Raw genomic sequence first — 10,372 nt, forward strand, 5'->3', positions numbered from 1 at the left:
GGACGTCTTGTAGGAGACTAATAGGAGCCCTTGAACTCGAAGATCTTATCTCTAAACTCTGAGGTCTTTATCCCTCAGGATCAAAAAGGATTTAACATAATCCTTGTATACATAATGAAGTTTCAAACTCGTCTTCCTTAGGAGAAAAATCCATAGGTAAAAATCACAGTTTCTATATCAGAGGCAAAGTCTCTTTTCTAAATATCTAATAGAAGTTAAGAATCAGTAAATTAAACATAGATTCAAATTCTATTTAGTTTTAACATCTGTATTTTATTCTTTAACGTTTGTAAAATATTTGAATTGCGGCATTATCTACCTTCAAAAAACTCCTACTAATATTTCATCACTATACTCCATAACAACTTTGACACTGTGTTTTATTCAAATATATATATATATATATATATGTATATATATATATATATATGTATATATACAGTATATATATATATATATATATATGCATATATATATGTGTGTGTATATATATATAAATATATATATATATATATATATACATACTATATATATATATATAGGTCTTTTGAATAATGTGCATTTATCATATCCCTTATGTAATCAGTAATAATATTCCTATAATCAATCATTTTTAAAGACTATTTTTACTCAAAAATACCAGTTATAAAACAAAAGTATTTTCAGTATTCTTTTCAACATGTAATTTTGAAAATTTGGAAAATCTTATGTATTAATAAAATATCATTCCCGATGTCGTTAAGAGAATCCAGACTTTAATGTATTAATAAATATGGCTTATTTGAAATATGAAAAAAAACACGTTTAAATGTGCAAAAATTTATCATTAATCGAATGCCAAGTCCCAAACCTACCAGTTAGCTACGATGGTTAAGATGGGTGGATTTCAATTCTAAGTACAGAAAACCTGAATTTGACAGATATATGTACAGAAAAATTGTCATTGACTTTTATCTTTCTTCGTGGCTGAATGTTATGGTCACTGGCATACAGATATCCTGGACCACGGTTCAAATCCCGGCTGGTCTGATATTATAGTCTTTGGGTGATTCCGCCTGGGGCTCTGATCCCGAGGTCGTTAAGAGAATCCAGACTTTAATGTATTAATATATATAGCTTATTTGAAATATGAAAAAAACACGTTTAAATGTGCAAAAATTTATCATATATACATATATATACATATATATATATATATATGTATATATATATATATATATAATATATATATATATATATATATATGTATATATACATATATTATATATATACATATATATATATATATATATATATACATACATATATATATATATATATATATATATTACTTTACGTTTAAAAGAAATAGATAATGTCTCAGTGGTGTCCAAAAAATCAAAGGGGATATTCTTCCGGACAACCTGGGCTCAAGAAAGTTTTGGAAATAACAGGAAAACTTCTTCAACGTTTTCCCATTTATCAATTAGAGTCGAAATAGATTTTGAATCACTTTGTGACTCTTCTTCAGGACTACATTTGACACGTGATGGAATTGCACTTGTACATACAGGATCTTTCAAGACAACATTGAGAGCGTAATGATATTGAACTTCGATATAAAGGATCTTTTGGGAAAATGTTCATCCAAAATTATTTTGAAAATTCCAAATCTCATAAAGAAAAATATTCCATGTTAAATTTATATATATATATATATATATATATGTATATATATATATATATATATATACATATATATATATATATATATATATGTATATATATATACATATATATATATATATATATGTGTGTGTGTGTGTGTGTGTGTCTGTCTGTGTGTATGCATGTGTTAGTTTATATATACATTTATATCTACAGAGAGAGAGAGAGAGAGAGAGAGAGAGAGAGAGAGAGTGAGAGAGAGAGAGAGAGAGAGAGAGAAGGCTGTGTTCATATGGATAATCTTTCGGCTCTATTTAGTCGAGTCAAACAATCTCACGTACATCTTTCACATAACTTCCCAATAATTGGAGCAAAATATTTCCTTCCCAAAACGAACAAAACAATATTTTAAGTAATTTCGAAACGCCCTCGAGTTTATGCATCTTATAGCAAAAAAATCCGAGCATCAACTCAGGTAGAGGTTTACCAACCCGAAGTTGCTGAAGTGTTGATCTGAAGGATCTCTTGAAGTGTGAAAGTTCAACGTCTTCATAGACACCTAGGGTAGTATAGGTTGGAGTTTGAGAAGTAGTTATTATATAAAAAATAAGTTTGTAAATACTTACAGCATACTAGCATTACATTATTATTGTTTACTTTGATATAACTGAGTATGCATCCAATGTACAATGGTTGTGGAAAATACTCCGACACAGATATAAAGGTTTAGATTCTCCTATAAATACCAGCGTTGCCACGTTCTACCCTCTACTGATCTAACAATGATTATATGAAGCTTATTATACTGGGAACAGTGGCAACACTTATATAGATAAATGCAATTTCTACAATATAGCATTTTTTATATAAATGAAAGCCATGAATTACGTTAAGGAAATATGGCAACAGCTCTAACCTTAAACGTCTTAGCTGGTACTTGTTGAAATAACATCTGATTTAAGGGTTTCGAGTTTATGAGTTGCTATAGATTAGTTAATGAGGTACTAAATGTGAAAAGAAATGTAAGTAAGGATTGTTAAATGCAGGGATTTAGTATTAAAGTAATTTGCAGTGAATATTGGATTAAATAACAGGAAATAATGGAACGGTGATGGTTATATATGAGAATATATATATGTGACAAAAAAAAAAAAATTCCGCTACTTTCAGTCCACTGCAGTAGAAAGACCTCAAACAATAAAATTAATGTTTGAGGTTTGGCAAGTTTTCATCACTACGCTGGACAGTGAACAAATCCAACCAAATTTTCTGTAAATATGTATTTTAACATCTATTCACATACACACACACACACACACACACACACACATATATATATATATATATATATACATATACCAAGGTAATTCCCCCAATTTTGGGGGGTAACCGACATCAACAAAGAAACAAAATAAAAAGGGGACCTCTACTCTCTACGTTCCTTCAGCCTAACCAGGGACGCAACCGAGTTCAGCTGGTACTGCTATAGTCAAACCATTCTGTCGTGGCCGCTGAGAAGAGCTCATTTCCAAAAGGTATCGTGTTCGAGTGTAAACACTTGGTTCATTTTCCCTTGAAGGAATCACTCTTTAGAGACAAGTCGAAAACCTTTGAAAACAACGATAAAGCCAGATTAAAAGATTAGGCACCCCATTTTCCTCACCCTTTCTTTACAACTGTACTAAATCGTCTAAATAAAATCATCTTTACAATACTTCCTTGGTTATCGTCTTTTTTGCTGGTACACTACAATATATATATATATATATATATATATATATATGTATATATATATATATATATATATATATATGTTCAAAACGTACATCAAAGCATAAACAATGCTTGTAATGACCCTGGAAGGGTTTCTTTATCTCCAAACTTATGGCGGTCGGGGTCACAACTGTCAATCAATGGTCATCCAGCTTATAAGATTAGGATTTCTTTAAGGAATAGTCAGTTTAATCTTCGAGGTATCTTTTTCCCACCCCACCCCCCTCTCTCTCTCTCTCTCTCTCTCTCTCTCTCTCTCTCTCTCTTTCTCTATATATATACTGTATATATATACATATATCTATAATGTATATATATATATATATATATATATATATATACGGTATATATATATATATATATATATATATACACGGTATATATGTATATATACACATATACAGTATATATATATATATATATATATATATATAAGTAGATGATGAATGAAGAAATGTTGACTTGAAAGCTCAAGATAGAGAAGAATGACGAAACCTAACTGAGGCCCTTTACGTCAATAGGCGTAGGAGGAGATGATATATATATATATATATATATATATATATATAAACACACACGTATGTATATATACACGTATGTATATATATGCACGTATGTATATATATACACATATATATACACGTATATATATATAAATCCTAAGTAATTGAATAAACACAATATATATCGATAGCCTACTTGAAAATATTTAAATTATAAGAATTTTATTTGTTTGTACATAGTTGATTTTGACTCAACATGTATAGTATATAAATTTTATTCCTCATCAGAGGAATCCAATTCAACAATAAAAGACTCTAACAAATGTTCTTTAGAAAGGACTGCTTCCATATCTTCCTTTTGAAGTATTTCAGCGTGCCTCACAGAATTAGCCCAGTTTTCTCTTGTTACACTATTTAGAGCTTCTTCTAACAGCGATTTTAAGTCTTTCATTTTGAAGTTGTTCTTTTTTTATACATACTGCTTAACTTGCCCCCATATCAACTCTATGGCATTGTACTGGCAATGAAATGGAGGCAACCTTACCACTTTATGGCCTTTTTCTAGGCCCATATTATCTATTACGTAGTTTTTTTCTTGGCATGCAGTCAGAGACTTGACCATCGTTATCAATTCATTTTCAGTCAAGTAATCTTTTGGGTCTTTTCCCTTTTTAACAAGCCATTCTTTAATCAATGCTTTCCTATCTGACATTGTTGGGGGCTTATCAGTTCTCACCGAATGATAGGAAGCATTATCCATGACAATTACTGATGACGGAGGAATGTTTGGTAATAATTTTGATTTGAATCAGTCTTGAAATACGTCATGGTTCATTTGCTTGTGATAATCCCCGTCATTTTTTGCTTGAAAAATTAAAGCAGCATTTGGTATAAATCCATCTTTGGTGCCAGCATGAACAATTATGAGTCTGTTGCCTTTGCCACTTGGAGGATTAACACCTGTTGCCTTTTTCCCGCTTTTATCCAACCAACATTTTCCCACACAATAATTTTGATTTACCCAGGTTTCATCTAAATAAACAAAAGGGTGATCTCCACTTTCTTTCACTTTCTTAATTTTTCGAAAAAAACCCTTCTTGCACTTGACACTTCACTTCTTTTTAAAAGAAATTTCCTTCCATTGACTTTAGCATGAATGAAACCTATATCATGTAGCACTTACCTTAGAGATTCTTTGCATCCATTGAATGGAATATTTACTTTAACTTCCGCCAGTATTTTTTCAAGGGTGGGGATTTCATTTCGTGCATAAAAACTTAACACTGTTCTTCTTAAAACACATTTATCAAAGTCGTCTAGAGCAGTCACAGGACAAGGATGAAGCCTAATTCTATCTTGAAATTTCGGTTTTCCAAATTCTTCTTGCGTGACTCGTCCCTCCTTGATGATTCTACGTACTGTTCTTTCAGGAACATTTGTGGCTTCAGAAGTACGGATACATGCTTTGGTGACATCAGTAAAAGGGCCGCGGTTCATCTTCTCTTTTGTGAAATACTTGTACACACTGTGTACTAATTCCCTGGCATTGGGACGGAGAACACGGTTTGGAGATGTTTCCATGGTTTATGTTTGATAGATAAATGCAGTCTCTGTCTCAAACACTACATTTTATACCCCAAGATCTACCATCCAAGGGATTAAATATAGCTCGCTGATAATTGCTACATAAATTTACCCTTGAGACCTCCAAGGACAGGTCAATCGGATTTCAAACTTCAGTTCTGTGGAGTCATATTAAGACGGTAGGATAAAACTAGCAAATATCCTGGGATTCTGATTTTGGGGGACATGTACTTTGGTTGTAATTATCCTTATAGAAATGAATACCTTACACTGTTAAAAATATGCCGAAAAAACGGTAAAAATCCAGTAATAAATGTTGCCAGGCATTTGGCCGTCTAATAAATGGAAATATTGACGTTAAATGGTGATATTATGATCATCAACCCGTAATAACATAACAGGGTAGGGTAAAAATGACTCTCTCCAATATTTTACTGAATTAGGGCTATGAACAGTATATTTTTACGGATAATGTCCGATTAAAATTACGCTTATTTAACAGTGTACCTAATGAAATACATACTGTATGCTCGACAAGAATAACAGGAGAGAGAGAGAGAGAGAGAGAGAGAGAGAGAGAGAGAGAGAGAGTGAGAGAGAGAGAGAGAGAGAGAGAGAGAGAGAGAGAGCGCAGATTTAATCTTGTCTTAATCCAGTAAGATTAGTGAAAAAGGTGAGGATGCACCCTGGGTATACCTTGGGGAATATCATCTGTCATTAACGGCTAACATTAGTCTCACTCAGTTTGGATAGCTCGTCTCTAACCGCAGTGTTCATTTTTCCTTAAAGTGGTCGACATATTTTGACATGGGTACGCTGTACAGGGGAACAGAAATCGTCTCAGTGGCCACGACAGAATGGTTTGACTATAAGTGTGCCACAGCCCTGTGGCCGCGGGGGCATATAAAAATTAGAATAGCTCCAATGTTATCCCTGCGTGTCGTAAGAGGCGACTAAAAGGGACGGGACGAGGGGGCTGGGAACCCCCTCTCCTGTATAAAAATCCTACGAGACAAGGACAATATACACACACACACACATATATATATATATATATATATATATGTACACACACATACACACCCAAAAATACACGCACACGATATATATATATATATATATATATACATATATATATATATATACATACATACACATATATATATATATATATATATGTATGTATATATATATATATATATATATATGTATATATATATATATATATATACATATATATATATATATATATATATATATAAATATATATATATATATATATATATATATATTTATATATATATATATATATATATATAGGTGCGTTTGTGTGTGTTTCATGATACATTTACATACATAATCATACGCAAACACACACACACACGGGCATACGCACACACACACACTCATATATATATATGAATATATATATATATATATATTATATATATATATATATATACACACATATCTCAGGTGACACTCAGTGTTATTGTCACACGCATAACTACTTGATTTAGAAAAGGGGGAGTGGGTAGGAAGGGTAGAAGCTGTGTGGCTGTGCATGTGTCGGAATGTGCATTCATAAACATTTAGCCGTGATTCCTGACGGGTCGCGTACACTAGTAATATGCAACCTGTATCCTGAATAACTCCCAAAACAGTTCTTAGCATCTCTGCCTCCCCTAAAACCACGTAAACGTAATTCTTATGTCGGCACTACTTTAGGTATAACTTTGCAATGGACCATCAACTTCCCCTGAACAGGGAAAAGGCCTTAACTATTACAAATGACCTGAATAAGAATAAATCACGTTCTCCAAGTTAACAAGGACAAACCTCGTTAAGAAAAGATGAAGTTCCAAATGCGTGTGTCTTCTAATTTGATGCCAATGACAATGCATTTTATATTGAACAGGCTGACATAAGTCCCTTTTTTAGTTTAAATATTGAATATTTTTGAGTAGTTACGGTTGTTCATAAGTGTTTTATTTCAATTAATCATTTCTTAGTTTTTGTCATTACTGAACTATTTTTCTATGTTGGAGTCTTTGGGCTTATAGCATGTTGTTTTTTTTTACTAATATTGTAGGAAAGCTAGTAATAATATATATAAATATATATATACATATATATATGTATATATATATATATATATATATATATATATATATATTCATATATATATATATATATATATATATATATTCATCTCAAAACATATATACGTATTCTTAGACTAGATATTTTACCAAAATAGCTAAAAAAAAAACTTCGAAATATTTGATTTTTAAACTACTCACAGAGCCCCAGGCGAAAAACACGTAAAAATGTGCAAAATTTATCATTAATTGAATGCCAAGTAACAAACTACCAATTAGCTACGATGGTGAAGATGGGTTGATTTCAATTCTAAGTACAAAAATACCTGAATTCGACAGGTATAAGTACAGAAGAATTGTCATTGACTTTTATCTTTCTTCGTGGCCAAGTGGGTTAGTCACTGTCTGTATAAGTTTGCCGACCAGGGTTCGATTCCCAGCCGGAGCCAAGCTCTTGTCTTTGTGTGATTTCACCTGGGGCTCTGATCCCGAGGTCGTTAAGAGAATCCAGAGATTGATATATCAAAAATATATATGGCTTATTTGAATATGAAAAACACGTAAAAATGTGCAAAAATTTATCATATATGTATATATATATATATATATATATATATATATATATATATATATATTACATCATATCAAATCCTCAGCGTTGATAAAGTATCTAGATTCATAACATTATAACTAAGATAATTTATGGATACAACTTATCTAACAGTTACCTGATAAGGTTTCACACAAACAAGGTGATAAAATACTTCTTATGTCTCCTTAAACATGTTGAAAGAACTCATCGTGATTTGAAGTAAACACATATCCTTAGGTTTTCCTAAAAATACTTGGATTTATGTACGTCATCTGCACTCTATCTCAATCATAGAGAAAATTTCTTTTGGGATAAGTGATCGATGTTTATTAAATTAAAATTAATTTATATTTTCTTTTTAAGCCATACTTAAATGTGAAATCATACTGAAAATGTATGATTGTATATAAACTTTGAAAAAAATACAAAGATTATGTATCTATAATGATAAGTCAGCTGGAATTCATTTGAATAATAAAATAAAATGCTTATTAGAGTATACAATTCCGAATTCATGAACGCATGTTTGTGTAACAAGGAAACACCAGATACTTGCATGCATGTATGCAAAGCATTATGCACTTACGTAATAATTCATTATTATCCTTCTGCTATACACAATCGCCAGTGAAGCAGGCAGGTTAATATAAAATTTTGTAGAAGTGACAGATTTGGACGACTCAAACTAATTTGTCAAAGAACTTTGACGGATTTATCAGCTTCTGCGACATTTAGCAGAACTTCTGAATCTAGTTTGGGATGCACGACTTGTTTTTCTCTATTGAAAGGGAGAGAGAGAGAGAGAGAGAGAGAGAGAGAGAGAGAGAGGAGAGAGAGAGAGAGAGAGAGAGAGTTAAAAACAATATACTAATGAAATAGAGGAAGGGAGAGTGATTATTTGAAGGAGTAAATTTGGACAATGGAGTACTGAAAGAGAGATACATAAATAGAAAAAGAAAGTAAAGAGGAGACAAAAGAATAGAGGTTTTTAAATATTATTATAATTAGCTTTAAACTTCTTAAAACATGACGTAAAGTATCAATGAGAGAGAGAGAGAGAGAGAGAGAGAGAGAGAGAGAGAGAGAGATTAGCTTTAAACTTCTAAAAACATGACCTAAAATATCAATGAGAGAGAGAGAGAGAGAGAGAGAGAGAGAGAGAGAGAGAGACAGACAGACAGACAGACAGACAGAGTACCTTCAACATCTAAAAAGTATATCCTGAATTATCAATGAAACAGAGAGAGAGAGAGAGAGAGAGAGAGAGAGAGAGAGAGAGAGAGAGAGAGAGAGAGAGTCAAACGTGCAATCAGACAGACAGACAGAGCAATATCTAAGCCACACTTTCAATAAACAAACAATGATATTTGACTGAAAAACCTCAATCCGTATAATTCTTTAGAGTCGTCATTTTATGAATGATTTTGCATATATTGATAAATGAATTTCATTGGAATAATGTTTGTAAATGAGCAATAATAAATTTGGTCCACTTAAATAAGGTTCATAATTTTCAGATATGCAAATGATTATTTTTTTTTTCTTCTTTTTGAGCACGATTTTGTTTGATGTAAATACAATATAGCTTTGTAATTGTTTGTACTCTGTACCATAATTGTGTGTGTTTTTGCAAGATATTTACCAATAATAATAATAATAATAATAATAATAATAATAATAATTATAATATTAATAATAGATTTTTAAAAATAATGGTTGCCCCAGTTGCAATGATCTTATACTCCGACTTCTCAATGGATTTTATTATCTTCTTTTCAGGACTACTGCATACAGACACTAACTGAGCAAAAGTCATCCATCATGGCGGGTAGTCATATTCTGGAATAATTGGCTAATCAAGGTTTTAATGTAAAGTTTACAAATCAGGTAAAATTTACAGTTCGGGTAGAAAAATACAGTGAACACATGTTGGAAACGATGAGAGCTACTTCTTTATATACGGCAAATCTAGCTTCGGCAGAGAGAGAGAGGCAGCAAATTTACATTGGCGGCCTCTGGTGTCTTGGGCAGAGTGAATAGAATGGCTGATCGTCATTGGCTGAGCCACTCTCCGAGAGTGGCTGTAGAATAGTCAAACTGCATTCCCACTCACTCATTAGTGATGAGTATATATCTTGTCCTCTGCGAGCAGGGCTCTGATTGGTGAGAGC

The sequence above is a fragment of the Palaemon carinicauda genome, chromosome 34, assembly GCF_036898095.1.
Source record: "Palaemon carinicauda isolate YSFRI2023 chromosome 34, ASM3689809v2, whole genome shotgun sequence".
In the NCBI taxonomy this organism is placed as follows: domain Eukaryota; kingdom Metazoa; phylum Arthropoda; class Malacostraca; order Decapoda; family Palaemonidae; genus Palaemon; species Palaemon carinicauda.